At 37.1% G+C, this 19,172-nt stretch overlaps 1 long non-coding RNA gene across 1 annotated transcript; it reads right to left on the bottom strand.

Moving 5' to 3' along the window:
- Positions 1 to 10,853: 10,853 nt before the first annotated feature.
- On the bottom strand, positions 10,854 to 11,756 carry LOC137714978 (uncharacterized). Its single transcript, XR_011065496.2, has 3 exons — positions 11,383 to 11,756; positions 11,174 to 11,228; positions 10,854 to 11,046 (listed from the first exon to the last, which is right to left on the bottom strand). It is a non-coding gene; the product is annotated as an uncharacterized LOC137714978 (long non-coding RNA).
- Positions 11,757 to 19,172: the final 7,416 nt, after the last annotated feature.

Below are 19,172 nucleotides of genomic sequence, written 5' to 3'. Positions count from 1 at the left end.
ATGAGGAATGGAAGAGAAGAGTGCCTAAACGTTCATACAATTCAAGTTTGAGTTGTTGGAATGTTTAGGTGTTTCTTTGATTTCAAAGTAATGAGGAACTAATCCCCCTTTAGCTAGGGGGTGATTCGAAACTATGTTTATATTTGCAATATGAATTGATTACTTTTGGTTGGAATTTCATAAGTTGTGGATTCAATTCGTTTAACTGTTTGATTGATAACTTATTTATGTATGTTCATTGAGATTGCAAGCTTAATTTTCATGCATGAATATGACGCTAGAATATAAGTGAGTTTCACCTAATCGTTATGAACTTATATTCACAAGTAGTGGAGGTTGCTTATAAACAATCGCGTTAAACGAATTCTTGGCATAAGTTTCATGCGTATTCCATAGTAACGAATGCCTCGTCAACACTTCTAATTTTCATTGAACTTAATGATCTTTGTTGAATGTCTCTATCATGCGTATTCCATAGTTAGGGACTTTGATTAAGAATAATTTGGTTGTAATGCGTATTCCATTCAATCCAATGAATTTAGGGAAATCTGAAAGTTAATTTAAGCGGACCTAATTAACTTGGAGCATTGAGTTTCACAACTTATCGAAAGACCAACTGAGAATCAATCTTGTATGCAAGTGTAACATGTGTGAAGAAGAACCCCTTGGCTATTCCATCATCCATATTTTCATCACATTTATATTTACGTTTTGCCTTTAATTACAATTTGTGCAATTTAGCTAATTTCGTCAAATCAAACCCCCCCCTTTACTTTCTTGTTCTTTAGTGCTTAGAATCTGTTTAGTTTATGTTTTAAAAGTATTTTTTTTGTTTTTGGTTTGTCTTAGTGTTTTAAACTTTAATTTTGCATTCTTTGAGTCTAGTTTAGTGTTTTAAACTTTATTTTACGTTTTTGAGTCAGTTTCCAAGAGATTTGCAATCCCTCCTAATCCCCGGTCCAGAACGATCCCTACTTACACCTATACTACAATTTGACAAAAAGAGGGTTTAATTTGTGCGCGTATAAAACTCGCATCAAATTTTGGCGCCGTTGCCGGGGATTAGCAACTTTGCTAATCCCTTGGTTCTTTTCTTTTTTTTTGGTTTAGTTGTTTTCGTTTTAGTTTCTAACTTAGTGTTGTTTTCTTTGTTTGTTGTTACTTTTGATATTTGATTTAGTTCTCTTTCTTTGATTTTAGGTACTAGAGAAGTAAGATATGGATTTTGCTAGCATTCAAGCTCAATTGGCAAATCTTACTTCTAAATTGTCGCCGTATGCCGAAAGGACCACAATGCAGAGTGTCCCTACATTTGGTGCTTCATATAGGCAAGGATTTCAAGCCAATCAATGTCCACAAAGAGATTGGAGGGATCATTCAAACTCTATATGGTGGGAAGATCAACAAGTTCAACGTGAAGCATATTGGCAACCATATGAGGAGTTCTATTCAAGACCTATGCAGCCACCACAACTTCATATGCAATATGCTCAATTAAATTCAAATTCGCCAATAGATTATATTCAAATTCTTAATGAAATAAATTCTTTGGCGCAGGGGTCACAAAATCAAGCCAAGGAGGCTCAACAAGAAGCATATTGGCAACCATATGAGGAGTTCAATACAACACCTATGCAGCCACCACAACCTCCCTCACAACAATTCCAATCAAGTTCAAGTATGTCCATGGATAATGATAAAAATTTTCAATTACTAACCTCTTTGACGCAGGACGAACAAAATCAAGACAAGAAGTTGGGTAAATTGGACGAGCAATTTGGGCAGATTATGGAGTTCATGAAACAAATTCAAGAGCAAAGTGAACTCTCCAACTCAACTATTGAAAACTCGAAGGAAGATTTTGAAATCCATAATGCTATCACTTTGGGAAGTGCTATGGAGGTTGAAGCTGACTTAAAAATGTCCAAACATAGCCTAGAAGTGGATGAAGAGCTGCTAATTGAGGAGGAGGAAGAAGACATGCACACGGCAAGGGTAGAACAACCCTTGCCGCAGCCCCCTAAGCCCTCTAAACCACCCACCACCAGTAAGGACGTCCCAATTCCATGTTATTCTGATGTTATTCCACCCAATGTCCCTTTTCCTAGCAGGTTTTTGATTCCCAACCAAGAAGAGAGTAAAAAGGACATCGTGGAAGCCTTCCCAAAGGTGCAAAATGCTATTCAAATTCTTGGTGCAACACAGCAAGTTTTAGATGGTGTTGAATTCTTCAAAGGACTTTGTACACCAAGAAGAATGATTCAAGAGAAGGTAGTGGCTGGAGAAGATGTAGAAGGCATCAAAGAGGACATATTTGAAACCACAATTCCCAAGGAAGTTGGATTTTATGACACGGGACAAGTCATAACTTTCGAAGGGGTGTTTATTCTGGAGTTCATTTTGGAGCACACAGGTAAGCCGCCTCCCCGAATTTCAATTTTCTTTTATACTAACATGTGGTTAATGATTCAGGCACCCAATCTGGAATTTAAACTATTACCGGATCATTTCAAGTATCACCGCCCATTCAAAGATAAATTCCATGCCGTTTGATTTTATTTATGTAAAAAAAAAAAAAAAAAAAAAAAAAAAAAAAAAAAAGAGATACTAAACATGGAGAAAGATGGAGCCTTCACAGAGGATGTTTACGTGAAGCCCCGCTACGAGGCGTCGAAGCAGAAGGAATAGAAGCGGAAGGCATAGGAGCGGAAGGCGCAGAAGCGGGAGGCATCGGAGCGGAAGCCATCGGAGCTAGAGCATTCCAGGCCTCAATACTTGGCCAAGCGCTGGATGACCCAGGAAAAAGGTGCCTCTGGAGACAAGCCGCAAGCCTTTGACGGTCACTGTGAATTCGACCCTCAGATTCTTGCAGCTCATCAAGCTTTCTCTTCATGCCCGACGAATAGTTATTTGCAAGCACATGCAAACTTCTATTCTCGTACTTAAGCTGCTGGATCTCTTGCTTAAGACTCTCCACCTCTGCCATCAATGATTCCACTTGACGGGAGCGGGCAAGCAGGCGTTGGCCCATGTTGGACACAGAACTCGCACACTGAACACTAAGTGCGAGGGACTCTTGAACGGCCAACTCATCAGACCGTCCTGACAGCAGCCTACTATCTTTTGGAGTGAGGAGGTTCCTAGCTACTATTGTAGCTGTTGTGGCGTCCTGCATCACGGAGTCTTCACCTGTAAGAAGACCGTTAGAAGATAAGAAAGAAGGGCGCCATACGTTACCTTGACGCGGCGCGCCCGTATCACTGCTAAGGCTCAATTCCAAGCTAAGGTTCGATGAGTTTGCCATTTTTCAAAAGTGTTCAAAGAAAAGGGATGAAGTTAAATTTCAAAGGGCCGGAGTCGATTTTTAAGAATGGGAAATCTTCAGAGAGTGTTTGTTGTGGTGATCGATAGCTCAATAAAAAAGCCAAGGCGACGCGTCCACCAATTCAAAAAGCCGGAATTTCCGGCGTAATTTTGGCGACGCTTTCTCGGCTTTTCAGAAGACGCGTTCAACTTTGTCAAAAGATTTCTTCTTTTCAGACAACACGTGGAGGCCATCACCGCAACTACATATCTTTAGCCGACAAGCGCAAAGTTCGGCGACGCTTTCTCTGCTTTTCAGAAGACGCGTGCAGCTTTGTCAAAAGGAGCCGCATCTGCACTACCACGTGTCGTTCAGAAAGCGAAGGGGCGTCGTTCAGAAATCGAAGGGGCGCCTGCTCAGAAATCGAAGAGGCGTATTCAGAGATCGAAGAGGCGCCACTATTTCAAAAAGCCGGAATTGCGGGATCAAAACGTTTGTCGACAAGGGTAAAAAGTACCACCACTTGATATTATCTCTATATATGTCGACCTTCGTCTTTTATGGCAGGGCAAACCTGAAGAAAATGCCCACCTCTCCCTCACCTCTGAGGGCGCACTCCCAGCAAAGCCTTTCAAAATACTCAATTCTTTCTTCTTCCCCAAAGATGATACCAGATGCCTGGAGTACAGATGACCCAGGAGGAAACAGCACAACAAATACATGTGCTGATTCATTCACCGCTTCTTCAAAAGCAAAAGTATCTCATATCATCAAGGTCAAAAGCAAAAGTATCTCATATCATGCTTTTTCCCTGTCTTTTTCTTTGTCCTTGTTCTTACTCGCATGGCAAAGTAAAAGAAGCAATCAGCCGGCACTTGGAGTCAATCTTCCGATCTGGAGCCAACTGCCTGGAACCTATTCCTGATTGCTTACCTAGCGTTGCTCTCGAGTAGTCATCTTCAACGGTTGATACACTTCCGGAGAAGGGACCACTTCTGCAAAGGGGAGCGAGTAAGGCAAGTGAAAATGATACATTGAAGCATGTGGAGACAAACATAGGCTGAGTTATCCTCCAACCCTTTTCAATACGAATTGGAAAGATTGAACAAAGAAACAGACCAAAGGGGTAAGCTCAGACCTTCGGGGAAGACCAAAAGAACCATCCTGCTGCCCAGTTCAAGAAGTAGCACAAAGGAAAATCAACGATGGGCAGAAACCAGTTCGAGAGTAAGCCTGTGGAATCATCAAGATCAAGCCTCAATGCAATCAACAAAGAGAAGATGGAATTTACACTCCATAACCAGATTTGCGTCCCTAAACTCTTCTCTTTGTTAATTACATTTTGCCATGTTTAGTATGTTTAAGTGTTTTTTGTGTATTTACTTATGCTTTGTGTGAATCTATGCTTAAAACATTGAGGACAATGTTTGATTTAAGTGTGGGGGGGTAACTAAGTATGTTAATGCAAATTCGTTGAATTTTATCACCCATAACTTCAAGTGTTGTTCCTTGCTGTTTTAAATGTTTTGAAGGTGTTTTTAAACTGTTTTAGCGTGTTTTGTTTTGTAACTCCGAAAAACACATAAAAATTTGAAAAAAATGTTTTGAAAAGCCTAAAAAGAGTGTTTTGAGTCGTTTTTGTGTCTTAGGGTACCTTCCAACACAATGATAAGGATTTGGTTTATAATTGCATGACGGTTAGAAAGAGTTATAAACATAGAGAAAAGTATGATTTACTCTTGGTATATGCTTGGTTATGGTTATAATGTATGACTTCACATGCAATCATAAAAGAAAAAACATTCGTTTTTGTAACATGCTTGAAGGAAGGAACTCAAACAAACGCTACAACCCTGAGAGACTTGAGCCTATAACGTTCTTTGGAGAGTTTAATCTGTGATTTCTTGTTTTCTAAAGTCGTTGCATGATCTCATTATTCTTTGCTTGGTTACTACTTAGAAGGCGTTTCATCATATAGTTCCAAATGCTAGAACTCATGCCCATTTCATTCAAAGCATGTTATTGATTTGCATAACACATATTCAAGAAGAAGTTGTGTAGTGACCACCACCATAGCCAAATAGCCTTACTTCCCATACTTCGTATATGTTGTAAGTTTTAACCCCGTTGAGCCTTGTTTAGCCGTTATTCTTTGTTTACCCACATTTTCCTCACCTAGCCTAGTTTAGGACAATCCCCACCCTTGTTCTTAAAAGATAGTGAGCATGACTTAATTGAATTCCTTTTGAGTTACATTATGAAAGAAAATAAGTGTGGGGGAGAGAATGTTTAAGTGTTGATGTTTTGAGATTCAAAAGAAAAGAAAGAAAAAAAAAAAAAAAAAAAAAAAAAAAAAAAAAGAGAAAAGAAAAAAATGAAAGAATAAGTGATTGAAGAAAGGTTCCAAAACACCAATTCTGGGTGTAAATTGTCTAAACTCTCCCTTTTTGTTCAAAAGTTGAGTTTTCATTCAAAAGTGAATTCTAAGTTGATTCAAATGCTTTGCTCACTATTTCTTTAAAAACCTTTGTTTTCCATATCCCTTCTTTGTTATCCACATACCCCAAGCCCCGTTACAACCCTTGACTTCTATCTTGAGTGTTGTGTATTTCAATTTGTGGAGTTTGAACTTGGTATGGGCTTATGGTGTCACTGGTTCTCGCGTCTAAGTAGTAGCATTCCATTCATGAGATCATATCTAAACATGCTTATTAACTCCAAAAATTGCGATACATATATGTGAGTGTTCGTTTTCATGTTACATCAATCTTCTCACATATGACTAGATTAGGGTGTGTAGTTAGAAATTCTGAGTGAAAATCGAGTGCATATCTTGTAAGGAATTGAGAAAATTCTCTAAGGCATGTTACTACATTCAAAACATGGTTTTAAATGCTTAATTGTGAAATAGTATGTGGTAACTATGATTAAGAATGTACTCAAGTGTGAAGATGACTAAAATCTATGGGACTAATGATTTTTAACTTGTCATGTGCATTGGAAATCCGTGAGACGATTGTTGGAAGGTGTAGGTTGTGTTTTGTTCGTTTTGTCTAGTTTCGTGTTCTCTTGTTGTTTTGTTTTGCTCGAGGACTAGCAAAAGCTAAGTGTGGGGGTATTTGATAGGAGCATATTCATGCGACTTAAATGGCTTGTTCTCGTGCATTTACGTTATGTTTCTTTAGTTATTTTAGTACTTTAAGCTATTTTCGTGTGTTTATAGGTCCAAAGGGCTAAAGGAGCAAAAAGATGCATTTTGGAGACTTTTGGAGCACTTTTGGGCTAAGGATGGATAGCTTATGCTTGGCGCCAAAGTGTTGGACGAAATTGAAGACCAAAGTGTTGGAACCTTGTTCTCTTTAGTTTTAGGACATTTAAAACCTTTCCTAATCCCAATCATGCCATGCATAACACACATCCATTCTAACACATTGTCATTGCACATGCATTTCCTTCATTAGTTAATTCACATGCTCCATACTTATCATCACCACTCATTACTTATCACATATCATCACCACTTATCACTTATCATAACCACATATCATTCACCACTTATCATATCATAATCATTCACTTATCACTTAACATATCATACACTTATCACTTATCACTCATAATCACCTACTCCACCTACAACATCCACCTACTTCACCTACAACATCCACCTACTCCACCTACAACATCCACCTACTTCACCTACAAATGACATAGCCATATGTTCCCTCCACTACTCCTATAAATACCCTTGCATTCATTCATTCAATTCACATCTCATTTCATACACAACACATTACAAACACATTCTCCCTTCCCTAGCCCCATTCCCTTATAATCCAAACACCACTCCTCATCCATTTCCATAATCCCCCAAACCTCACCTTAGACCTTGTGCTACAACAACGAGGAAGATAAGAGGGCCTAAACGTTCATACAATTCAAGTGTGAGTTGTTGGAATGTTTAGGTGTTTCTTTGATTTCAAAGTTTAAATTCAATTCTCTTTGTTTTGTACGTATGAGGAATGGAAGAGAAGAGTGCCTAAACGTTCATACAATTCAAGTTTGAGTTGTTGGAATGTTTAGGTGTTTCTTTGATTTCAAAGTAATGAGGAACTAATCCCCCTTTAGCTAGGGGGTGATTCGAAACTATGTTTATATTTGCAATATGAATTGATTACTTTTGGTTGGAATTTCATAAGTTGTGGATTCAATTCGTTTAACTGTTTGATTGATAACTTATTTATGTATGTTCATTGAGATTGCAAGCTTAATTTTCATGCATGAATATGACGCTAGAATATAAGTGAGTTTCATTTGATGCGAGTTTTATACGCGCACAAATTAAACCCTCTTTTTGTCAAATTGTAGTATAGGTGTAAGTTAAACGAATGTATGTTCATTGAGATTGCAAGCTTAATTTTCATACATAAATAAGTTATCAATCAAACAGTTAAACGAATTGAATCCACAACTTATGAAATTCCAACCAAAAGTAATCAATTCATATTGCAAATATAAACATAGTTTCGAATCACCCCCTAGCTAAAGGGGGATTAGTTCCTCATTACTTTGAAATCAAAGAAACACCTAAACATTCCAACAACTCAAACTTGAATTGTATGAACGTTTAGGCACTCTTCTCTTCCATTCCTCATACGTACAAAACAAAGAGAATTGAATTTAAACTTTGAAATCAAAGAAACACCTAAACATTCCAACAACTCACACTTGAATTGTATGAACGTTTAGGCCCTCTTATCTTCCTCGTTGTTGTAGCACAAGGTCTAAGGTGAGGTTTGGGGGATTATGGAAATGGATGAGGAGTGGTGTTTGGATTATAAGGGAATGGATGGGAAGCTCACGGCTAGGGAAGGGAGAATGTGTTTGTAATGTGTTGTGTATGAAATGAGATGTGAATTGAATGAATGAATGCAAGGGTATTTATAGGAGTAGTGGAGGGAACATATGGCTATGTCATTTGTAGGTGAAGTAGGTGGATGTTGTAGGTGGAGTAGGTGGATGTTGTAGGTGAAGTAGGTGGATGTTGTAGGTGGAGTAGGTGATTATGAGTGATAAGTGATAAGTGTATGATATGTTAAGTGATAAGTGAATGATTATGATATGATAAGTGGTGAATGATATGTGGTTATGATAAGTGATAAGTGGTGATGATATGTGATAAGTAATGAGTGGTGATGATAAGTATGGAGCATGTGAATTAACTAATGAAGGAAATGCATGTGCAATGACAATGTGTTAGAATGGATGTGTGTTATGCATGGCATGATTGGGATTAGGAAAGGTTTTAAATGTCCTAAAACTAAAGAGAACAAGGTTCCAACACTTTGGTCTTCAATTTCGTCCAACACTTTGGCGCCAAGCATAAGCTATCCATCCTTAGCCCAAAAGTGCTCCAAAAGTCTCCAAAATGCATCTTTTTGCTCCTTTAGCCCTTTGGACCTATAAACACACGAAAATAGCTTAAAGTACTAAAATAACTAAAGAAACATAACGTAAATGCACGAGAACAAGCCATTTAAGTCGCATGAATATGCTCCTATCAAATAGGTTACGGTTGTAGTGGATTAATTTAAATTTGTGCATTCATGTTATATAATGTTATTTTGTAATTACACATTTAGTTTTAAATTTGTTTACCTATAATAGTTATATTCTAAGATTTCATTTTATTTCTCTTATATTTTTGTAGATGTCTCGCCTTATATCTACTTGAAGGGCTGCGAGCAGTGGACCCCCCCCAGCACCTCCTCCACCATCTCGTACTGCGAGGAGCGCTCTAACGATAGTGGACCCTCCCATGGTTGCGTTAGGCACAGGCGCCGGCATCATCGAAGTCTTCGGTGGCGCTTCCGCCTAGTGCACATCGTACTCACAGGCGTGCTCGGACTCCCGACACGACATCCGCATCCAACGCCCCTACTCAGGTAAAATAACAAAATCCATTTAATTTAGCTAATTCAAATGCAGTTATTTGCTACTTTAACAAAAGAAATGGAGAAGAAAAATCTAAACCTAGCTAAATGACTAGTTAAGTATATTTACAAAAATTGATTTTTATCTTAACAAATATGTGTTTTAAATTTTTCGTCCCTTAAAAATTGTTCACAATGTTGCTTTTTAGTTTTAACTTAAATGTTTGACATTTGTTTTGTTGTTTTGCAGCTAAGAAAAACACCTAGGGACCTTGCCAACAACTGAACACATGGCAGGTCACCCAGGTGACGATAGGATATGAAGAGAGGCATTGAGCTGCACCTACAGCGGAGCAGCATAGTGCATTGGCCCATGACGTGGGACATGTCGTTAGGACCAAGTGCCCTATGTTGTGAAAATCGTGGTGCGAGATCCCGACGAAGATGAAGAACCTAGTCTGCAACTGTTTATCGGTAAGTTCCTAACTTTGTTTTATTCAATTATATATCAAGTTCATATTTTTGTATTATTTTTTTTTTCCTTTTTCAACTTTGACTTCAATTTTAATTTTGATTTTTTTTATTTTAATTTAATACTTGGTAAATTGTAGACAAACTACAATTTTGACGACGTAAATGAGTCGATGGACAGCTACCTACAAAGGTTGTTTTACGAGCAATACAAGCAGTGGAAGAGCAACCTCTACAAACATTATGAGTTGTTTGATGATCCTGAGGTCGCTCTAGAGGAGGGTTGCCCGCTGGAGTTGGAGGATCGGGCGAACGACTGGGCATGGCTTTGTGGCCATTTTCAAGAGCCCACCTATGTGGTATGTTTTTATATGTAGTACTTATTTAATTTTAACTGCTTTAAAAATTATTCCTACTTTGGGTTATGCAGTTGTTTCATTGTCTTCAAATATTACACTAATACGTCTATTTTATGCTAACAGAAGAAGGCGAAGGCAAACGAGATCAACCGGGAAAAGAAAACTTTTCTCCACCATTCTGGTTCAAGACCCATCTCCTATAGGATGGAGGTGCGGCGACTTGTAATGAGAGTTTAATATTCACACTTCCAATTTCTTACAAATATTGAATTTATTTTCCACTATCTTTATGTTTTTTTGTTGCTTTTATTACATGAGGGGTTATAAATTCCCCTAGATAGACGTCTTTAAGGACGTTTATGTTCGACCCGGGGATGAGCTTGCCAAGCAGCTGCACATAAGTACTTCTTTTCAATTTCCTATTTTACCTTTCCAAAAATTACAAAATTTAATTTAATATTAATTCTTACCTCATTGTCATAGTCAATGATGGTGGAGATGAGCCAAACCGTCCTTCAAGAGTTTGCTTCCCAGCTTCCCTCGGACACTCCTATCGAGTCCGTGGCTTAACCCGAAGATACGGGGTTTCAGATCTTGACTGAGACCTTGGATGCGACCCTCGGCAAAGGCTGGGGAAGTATTGTCTGGGGATGGGGCAGGCTCGTTAGCACACTACTGGGGCTTTGTCATCAACGCAACCACAGGGCCCGATGTCATTGAATTGTGTATATATATATATTCTAGATATTTTTCTTGAATGCATTGAAACAAAAACTCTAGTACCAGTTAAGGAAATAAATTTCTTTACTAATGTTAAATCTTTGATTTACAATGTTTATAGGGAATACATGAAAGAGGAAGAAGTACAAATAGCCCAAAATGTAGTACATATAAAATTATAACAAAATTATATATAATCAGACTCAATCTTCAGCCTCCAAAAGCCCAAATGCATACATCTTTTATCGTTCCTTCATCCCTGCAGATACAGTAGAGAGAGATGAAAGAAAAGTAAATAGATTTCCACAAAATAAAACTTCAATTGAAAATCCCAGATAAAAGTGCAATATAAGATAAAGTAATGTTTAAATATAAACAGAACTCACAAAAGTAAGAAGAAACTTGTATTGTCACCCTTCTCAAAAGAATTGTACATTAAATCTGCAAAAGCAAAACAAACAAAAATAACAAAGAAAGCCCAATCCCAAATTGAGCCGTTTCATAAGGTAATCTTCTAAAAATAAAACCTAGAAATCTTGCACCAAGTCAAAAGTATAATAAAATCCATAAGTGAAGATTAGCACAAGGCCTTTACCTTAAAATTTCTTGAAAATTTTCAATCAGTTCTACTTCGAATTCTTCAAATCCAGGCACTATCAGTTCTACTTCAAATTCTTCAAATCCAGGCACTCTCCCCATTCTTAAATTTTGTCGCTCAGTTTTTTGATCTCTGGAATATCACAATGAAGAAAGATAAAGAAGAAATAGAAAATAAAAGATTATGAAGAAGGAAGAAATGAGAGAGAACACGAGTTCAAAAGGAAGGAGTAGATGGAGGGTCTGTGCGCGAGGAAGGTTGGAATGAGAGAATTAAGGGATGTGGGTGCATAGGTATCGGAGAATTAGGGGTTTGGGAGTTAGTATCTTTTGATTTATCAAAGCAAACACATAAAAAAACGGAAAAATATGTAAATACCTAACTAAAATTATTAAATTTCATTAAATATATTAGAGGCCCATTTATTTGCCTCTAATATCTGAAATTAATAGCAACAATTTTTATTTCGGCCCTATCACTTTAATTAGAGGCAAATCTATCTATCCGCCCCTAATGCAAATTAATAGAGATGAATCCTTATTTTCGCCCCTAAGCTACTGCCTCTAATAATCAATATTCTTGTAATGATGATCGGGCCCGTTCATTGTATTATTGTAGAGTCAGTTATTGTTTTGGTAGAAAATGGGAAAGTTCAGAGATAAAATGACAGTTGAAAATTACATTAAAGTTTATAACCGTTGAATATTTTGTCACGTTACCTAACATAAAAGAAAAAATTATGTGTAATTTTTGGCGTTTACGATCTCATATTTATATGAATAATACTGACAGTTGGATTGTCGAAAATAATTATACACCAACAATCATATATGGATTTGAATATGTGAAATAAGGCCTGAACTTAAAAGATGGAGCCTCCGTCGGGCAAACTTAAAATATATGCTCAACAAATACCTAAACCCTGTACCTTAATTTATGCTCAATAAATGCCCTAATCAATTGCCAAACAAACAATTTGTCGTGTAAAATATAGCGTAATGTTATAAAGACGGAGGTCCGTCGCATAAGAGCATGAATTTTTCATTTTTCATTTAAAAAAAAAAAAAGATAATTAAATATAGTTTGTTACAACAATTGTACATTAATAAACTCTCAATCATTGTCGATATACTAATTTGCTTCCTTTATGTCCCTCTCAATGTCGCTTTCACTCCTTGAGTCATCGCTGCTATCTTCTACCAAGGAATTCTATTGATTTGGTGGTGTGCGTCCAAGGTCAATAGATAATGCATCTATTTCAATTTTGGGGGCACCTTCTAGCTCGAATGGTGGTTGAACAATGTGGTTTCTTCGTACTCTAGGAAGGTTTTTGGTGAATGAAGAACCCACATCGTGATCATGGTCATCATTGATATGCTCTTCGTGATCTTAAGCTTACAAGTTCCAAAGGTTTCCATGTAGTAAGCCTTGGACTACTTTCCAACCACCCTTGAGCTTTGGATCATCCAAGTAGAATACTAGTTTTGCCATATTGGCAAGGATATAAGGATCACTTTCAAATCACCAATATTCGTGTTAACAGATAACAAATATATATCTTCAACGACACTGTTTGGTTTGTCCAAGTTTGTATCATACCAATGACACTTAAGCATCATTTCCTTATGCTTTTGTGTATAACAATTGAACCACAGTCAACAGTTTACCCCAAAAAAAAAAAAAAAAAACGTTTTTTCATCTTCCCTTGGGACATAAATGCCACTGTTTTGAGTGCATAATTTATCATCATGTGCAACTGTCAAAAATTTAACTTCGCTGACATGACATCCAGAGTACGTTTCAGCTCTAACAAGACAACGAGCTAGAACAATTCTTCGCCAAACATAGGTGACTTAGCTGCTTTTAAATGTCTCATCTAGTAAAGTGCAAGAACGATTTAATACATAATTTAATCCACAAGATAAACAATTTTAGTTTTAAGTAAAATGAAAACACTTATGTTCCTCAAACCAATTAAGAAATAATTGCCTATGCATCTCAACCCAACTTGATGGATAACGAGTCTTCATAATTACTTCATGTTGTTCAATGAATGGCTCGACTTCATTGTAGTTGTTTAATATGAACCAGTGAGCCACCTCTAAGTCAAATTTAGTAAAAGGCTCAGACGAAGGCCCTCCGCCAAATAGGCGTTCAAGTTGTGCAAACACATTTAACTTTTCCACCCACCCACGACCACCAAAATTGCGCAGTTGATTGTTATACGAAGTTTCAACATTTTGTAGGTACCTCGAACAAAATGTTAGTGATTCTTGTACAATTACTGCCTTCGCAATGGGTCCTTCTAGTTGTGCCATGTTGTGGACAAACCGTTTGTAACCGCGAAGGAGCCTAAAATATAAAAAAATGTGTGAAAAATTCATTTTGAAGCGCTTCATAATTAATATTAATAAATTAAGATGATTTTCAAGCTTACCTCTCAAATGATTACATCCAACGAGGGTGCACCGGGCCAGTAAGCTTTGCCTCATTTGGCAGATGTATCATTACGTGAACCATACTCATGAAAATGTCGATGGATACATTTGCTTTATCCGACCATAGGATGTGCACAATATCTTCATCCATCTTAGCTACGGTGGACTTGCATGGCATTTAACAACATAGTTGCTAGAAGAATTGACACAAATATGTTAGCGTCTCAACAACCTTGTTGTCCAAGTAAGGCCAAATACCAATCGGGAGTAGCCGTTGGAGCAAGACATGACAATCATGACTTTTCAGACCCGACATTGTCCCAATGTCCATTTTCCCATGTCTTGCTATATTGCTTGCGTACCTGTCTGGGAATTTCACACAATTCTACCAGTTTAAGAAATTCTTCTTACTAGTCGACTTGAAAGTTAAATTGATGTTCTTTTTCTTGTATCTACCATTTTCCAATGTAGGCCACATGCCTTATCCTCATTTCTTGCATTCCAATACAAGTCTTCATTGTATCCTTCGATTTTCCCTCGATAGGTATAGTTGTACCCAACACATTGTCACATACATTACATGCATGGGATCCGCAATGTGTCTGCTTTTCAATTTTGGCCAATATTCTAAGTCAGAGAAGATACTCTTTTTGGTCTAATTAAGTTGTTCCACCAGTCTCGAACCTTCATCAAATTAGAGCATATTCAACTTGGCCAATATTTCATCTCGAGTAATTCTCATGGTCGGGTTCGATACTCTATTATCCTATCAAAAGACGCAGGCTTCTCCGGCCACTCGTGATTCCAGGGAAGCCACCTACGGTGACCCAAGTTGCATACCCTTCCAGCATGCCAAAATGGCGATATGTACTCATTGCATGTTGGCCATGCCACATACCCTTTAATACTCCAGCCTGACAACATACCATAAGCAGGGAAATCATTAATTGTCCACATTACTGCAACTCTCAAGGTGAACATTTCCCTCGTCGACCTGTCATACGTTCGTACACCATTTGTCCATAATTTTGAGCTCGTTTGGATGTGCTTTTAAAAAAACTGAAAGCGCTTTTATATAAAATGTTTTTCAATTTCAAAAGCACTTTAAGTGCTTTCTACAAGAAGCACCAGTTATGTGCTTCTTCCAGGAAGCAATTTAAGTGTTTTTCCAAGATTTACTAACATTTTTACTAAGGACTGTTTCCAAAATTATTTTCATCAAAAGCGCTTTCAGTAATTTTAAAAGTACATCCAAATGAGCTCTTTATCAACGGCCGCAAATTTACATCAATGGAGTCGCCTGATGATTTTAGCCCTGGTATTAAAATACTCATAATACTAAATTTTTTCTTCATGCACCCCAAGGATGGCAAATTGTAAGGAATAATGACCACCGGCCAACTGCTGTACTCAGTGGAAAATTTTCCACGCGGATTGAAATCGTCAAAAGCAAGTCCTAGTCGTCAACCTATCCCTCCTTATGCCACATCATATCACGTGCAATATAGTTTGACATGTACAATCTCTGTAATCTTGGTGTGAGGGGAAAATAATGAAACACCTTATTTGAAATCTTGTTAGTTCGATATTGAGGCTCCTTGCACTTGGGACATTTTCTAACTTCTCAAACTGACAGTAGAACAATATACAATTGTTCTTGCATGCATGTACCTTGTCATATCCTAAACTGAGATCTTTCAAGATCTCTTTCGACCCAGAATGGTTTGAAGGAAATGCATTTGGTTTCGGAAGCAAACGTTTGAGAATACCCATCATCATATCGAAGTTTGGATTGGTCATATTACATTGTACTTTCATGTGCATCAATTCTACAACAACTGTGAGGACGGAATAATCTTTACAACAAGGGTACAATTCTCGCTCAGCTTCCTTCAACAATTTATCATACTTATTGGGGTCAGTGAACACCTCATCTTCTATGTTCAATGCAGCATTTGGAAAAACATCATTCAAAATGTCCATCACTTGGTCCTCATCAACATGACCAAATGTAAAAGGTTCGTGCGAAACTATCCCACTGCCGGAGGACGCTGACATTGTAATGGACGATTCCCCATGATAAGTTGACTATAGTAACTGTGTACCATCTCATTTGAATACATGTGATATTGAGCTTCATCCGCTATCATCCACACATAATTACTACATTTCATGCATGGACATCGACTACGATTCTGAGCACTAACATGATTCTTTGCAAATTTAATAAAATTGTCGATCCCATCCATATATTGGACAGAACTTCAAGTGCTCGTCTCTTAAGTACATATTCCCCTGTTTTTTGCACATCATAATTTATGCTTTTGTTGACGACCACATAATCTTACATGATGGATACATCCATCAGTTAAACTATATTTACACGACGAACAGATATCCACCCTCATTTATTGTCCACCAAATTTTTCCTTTGCTGCCAAATGTTTTCCTGGTGGAAATATTTTTACCCTATGACATTGTTCCGTCTCGAAAGATTTTCCAGTAAACCTACAATGTTGACTTTACTAACTCTACGTACCTGTGAATTCGTTGGGTGAGAAGAATTTAATCGACGAAATTCGTCCGTTCCTTAAAATTTTGTAGAGCTAGCCATAATTTCTGGTAATGACTGCTCATGAAAGCTCGTATGAATATTTATAAATCTTAAAACCGTGCAACTTGTTAAAAAAACACCACGTAATTCTTTAAGCAAATGGCGCTTAAACAACCTTAGGATATTTAATGTAATTGCTGATCATTTAAATCATAGGTCATTTGGGCCTTAAAGGCTTAACCCTAGCTGCCAGCTAGAGAGAAAAACGAAAAAAAAAAAATTAAAAAAAAAAACTCAGCCGCCAACCCTAATCATTGGCTTTGGGGTCGGTAGCAATTTCTCTTGGTCTCTTTGTTCTCCTCTCTTTTGAACAATCTTCATTCTCTAATTGTGGTTGCTCTTTCACTTTAGCAAGAAGACTCTTCATGGTTGTGATCCTACTCTCTTTCTATATATATCTATCTCTCTCTCATTTCTTTATAAGGTTTGCAGCTTAAAGATCAAATTCAAATCCTTGAACGGTGACTGTTGCTCAAATTTAAGGTAGTGGTGTTGTTCTTCTGGTTTGTGCACATGCCAAAAGCCCATGAGAAGGAAGCTCAATGTTTGTAAGAGGTGATTCATAGCAGTGCTTCTTTGTCGACGATTGCAAGGTCATCAGAGGGTGGAATGGTCTTTTCCTCATGATGCCTTTACGGTGTAATCAAGGTTCTAAAAGACACTACACGCTAGTCGGGTGATGGGCAAGGCCTAGGCAGGCGCCTAAGTGGACTAGGCAAATTTAAGTAAATATAATAAAATCTATCATATTGTGTAAATAAGTGTATGTTTATAGTTAAAATATATATAATTTTATCATAAACTACAAAATAGAATGACATATATATTATGAAGTATTGAAACATAATGAAAACATGGGAAACAAGCATATAATGTGTGTTGATTTACGTATTCAACAAAGCTCTTATAATTTATTGAAAATAAAATAAAATAAAATAAAATAAAATGCAAAATGAAAGTTATCTATTTTCTGTCTAAGTGAGTCGCAACCTAGAAGGGTATGGGCAGGCTAGGCGGGTGCCTACGCAGTCTAGGTGGGCGCCTCAGCAGGTCTAGGTGCCCTTTCTTAATTTTCAAATGCATGGGCATTAATCGAGGCGGTGACCAGCCGCCTAGTGCCTGGGCGAAGCCTAGGTGTCGCTAGGCGGAGATTTTTAGAACAATGGGTGTAACTATAACTTACAAAGTTTAGTTCTCATAAGTGTTATCTTTCATATTGTTTATGTGGTTGAGAAATTGTAGATGCTTTTATATTTGTAAGCTTATGATATTTCTTTTGGTTTATGTGACATCTTGATTACTTTTAGCATGTCTTTCTTATGTACGTTTTTTATTGTTTCATAATAAATTTTTAATACAAACGCTTGAGACTTTCATTCATTGATGTAGGGACACTCATCATAGGTAGCTTGTTAGATATTGTTGGTGGGTAATGTCAGGGAGATTAAACTTGTAGACAAAATTTACACACTAAATAATGTGTCACCAATAGAAAGTGAGCACGTTTATCAACGCTTAATATGTAATTTTATCACTTTATCACCTAACACCACGGTAAGTAAGTTTAATTGCGGCGTGATGTTTTCTTTTGTTCCGTGTATATGCAAATGGCGAACTCTATTATTCAACACTCTTGTTCCGGTTGTCCATCGTGCAATTAGGAATATATTTGAACAAAGATTAATTCTTTGCCACACGTTATAAACAATAGTCTATACCAGAATTACTCCCCACGCGCAGAATATTAACGAGCACACTTGCCAAAAGTAACCGACTAAATACGCAATGCAAGGGGAAAAAAAGGTAAAAAAAAATGTTTTAAAAAAGATAATGCTAGAAAGAATAAACTTACAAATTAAATTATGTGTCACTAATAAGACTGAGCATGTTTATCAACGATTAAGTAATAAATGAATCATCAACTTTCATATCCTTTAGTTTTCAAAATTTAGTCTATCTAACTACTTTCTTTCAAAATTTAGTCTTCTTTCTTTGGAAAAACATAAAAAGGTAGGCGCACAGAGCACAGGAATTCAGAAAGGCAACTGGGTTTAGTTGAACTCAGAAAGTTAAAGCTTGCCGACAACAAGATATCCCAACGGATTTTCAGGAGATAACTACGCATAAACTCTCACCTCACATCCTTTTCCACTGTATAAAATTTATATTTCTCTTTTACACCAAAGTTACAACAAATACCATAACTCTGCCAAACTTTTATCTGCATGCATTGCATCTCTTCGTGTCCCTTTTTGTCTTCTTTTGCTTCCCGCACTTCCACCTAGTATACTTTAAGAAGCCTCTTAGTTCTACCAAAAACAGTCTTCAAGTAAATGTGACATTTTACTTATTTAATTTTGCAGAGATTGACTTGTTTCCATATATGTTTTACATTTATCCATAATCCATTAGTTGCATTTTTTTTATCCATTGCAACATCAGGGAGTAGCATGTCTGTTATATCTGATTTATAGCTTTTCCGTTGGAGCAAGACAGCAGTGCAAATGTACAACTTTAAGGAGTAAGTATCACCCCCAAGAATGATGAAAACTTATTGTATGGCACATGTATACGGATACTAGGGTTCTCGTGCCAATGAAACAAAAGATATGTGAAGAAAAGCTTACGCATTTTTATTGAATTGACACAGAACACTACTGTGATGGTGTTATGTGCCATATAAGTAGTTCACTAAAAAGATATATGAAAGAAGAATATTAGAACTAAAAGTTTGG

Source organism: Pyrus communis, chromosome 3 (assembly GCF_041283825.1).
Source record: "Pyrus communis isolate YQ-2024b chromosome 3, ASM4128382v1, whole genome shotgun sequence".
Taxonomy (NCBI): Eukaryota; Viridiplantae; Streptophyta; class Magnoliopsida; order Rosales; family Rosaceae; genus Pyrus; species Pyrus communis.
Note: the sequence above shows the minus strand (reverse complement) of the source record. Positions and strands in the feature narration are given on the sequence as shown.